Source organism: Octopus bimaculoides, chromosome 3 (assembly GCF_001194135.2).
Source record: "Octopus bimaculoides isolate UCB-OBI-ISO-001 chromosome 3, ASM119413v2, whole genome shotgun sequence".
Lineage (NCBI taxonomy): Eukaryota > Metazoa > Mollusca > Cephalopoda > Octopoda > Octopodidae > Octopus > Octopus bimaculoides.
In genome coordinates, this window is record NC_068983.1 from 82,548,446 (window position 1) to 82,550,493 (window position 2,048).

Genomic DNA, 2,048 nt, shown 5'->3' on the forward strand with positions numbered 1-2,048 from the left:
TATGTACATATATGTATGTATATATATATATATATATATATATATATATATATGTGTGTGTGTGTGTGTGTGTGTGTGTGTGTGTGTGTGTGTGTGTGTGTGTGTGTGTGTATACATGTATATATAGATGTGTGCATGCGCGCGCATGTGTGTGTAAGCATACATATAGTTATGTAAAAATCCATTGGTCTGAATAAAACTAGCACTCATATTGATGAATAAAGTGAGTATATTATAAATAAAATAGAATATTATATCCTCATATCAGCAACTTTACCAATTGGTTCGGAGGATATTAACTTGTAGGGTGAGGTTAGAGCTGAGATGAAGCCAGGCTGGAGTAGAGATGCGAAGAGACCTAGGAATAGTGATAGGGAATAGTAGTGAGGATTAATTGTATACTTTTAGATATGCTTAACAAAAAATTCTCCTCAACTAGCTTTGGCTTCTATAGGGACAATGCTTTAGTAATATCGAGAAGGCTGAACGGCCACACACCAATACGCTTAGGAAAAATCTAGCCTATACCTTTAACCATATTGGTCTTAAAGTCAAACAAAAGCCAATCGCAAGGTGGTTGTTTTCTTAGATGTGACGTTGGAGTTAGAAACTGGTGCTCATTAAACCTTTCGAAAATTGAATAAAAAGGCTAACTTGTAAGCTCCTGCTATTCAGGCATAGTTTTACAGGAACCTAGTCAAAAATGTCAGCAGAAGAATCTCCAAATTATCTTCGAGCAATGTGATTTTCGATACCGCTGGTCCAGTGTACCATTGGCCACCAGTTTAAGATTAGGTATATTTTCGACCTTATCCCCATCAAAAGAAAATGCCATCGTACAATCATATGGCCTAAATTCCCAGTTTCTCTGTATGTAAAATTCCTGTAAGTAGGCTTTTTGTTTTTTAGTTTAGTCGATAAGCACTTTCCTTAAATGCATACATGCGGGAAAATATTCTTCAATAAACCTACATTGGGCGTCTCTTTTAGATATGCTTCTAGCATTAAGAGAATATCATTAAGAGGGAGAAAAGACTAAAACAGAGGCAGGCTGATCATGCAGAGGCTTCGGTAGATGCCAACTTAACGGACATTGCAATGCAGAAACCATTGTGTATGAGATGGAGATAGTGTCAGAGAATCCCAATAGGACGATGGACGTGCAAAAATATGTGGACACGACAGAAGGTCCCTTCAGAATCAAATTCAACAACGGTTCATCTTCATCCAAGTAAAGTGAAATATTACATCACTATCATGGTACCAGTCTCTTTTTTCTTTTTTTATTTTGCTTGGGGAAAGGGGACAGGCACGTCTTCCTCGAGGAAATGATCCGCCAAGAGACGTCCTTTTCTGCACATCAAATTCAATCTTACCTTGCTTCACCCACTGTTTTTGTAATATCTAAATATCTTTATCTTTTATCTTTTACTTGTTTCAGTCATTTCACTGTGGCCATGCTGGAGCACCGCCTCTAGTCGAGCGAATCGACCTCAGGACTTATTCTTTGGAAGCCTAGTACTTATTCTATCGGTCACTTTTGCCGTACCGCTAAGTTACGGTGACATAAACACACCACCATCGGTTATCAAGCGTTGTTAGGGGGACAAACACAGACGCACAAACATATACACACACATTCATACATACATACATACATACATACATATATATATACATATATACGACGGGCTTCTTTCAGTTTCCGTCTACCAAATCCACTCACAAGGCTTTGGTTGGTCCGAGGCTATAGTAGAAGACACTTGCCTAAGGTGCCACGCAGTGGGACTGAATCCAGAACCATGTGGCTGGTAAGCAAGCTACTTACCACACAGCCACTCCTGCGTCTATATATTTAAGTTTTGCTGATTCATGTTGTATTGTACATAAAATGTATATTGTTTAATGAATGACAAGTTGTCAAAAACACGAATATGCAAATTACGTAATTCAGGTCTGTGCTAACCTTACTCACGCTTGTTTTATATAACGACCTTAAGAGTCTATACTATTGATTGTTGAAGGAACCCGTTAGTGTCATTCAGTCA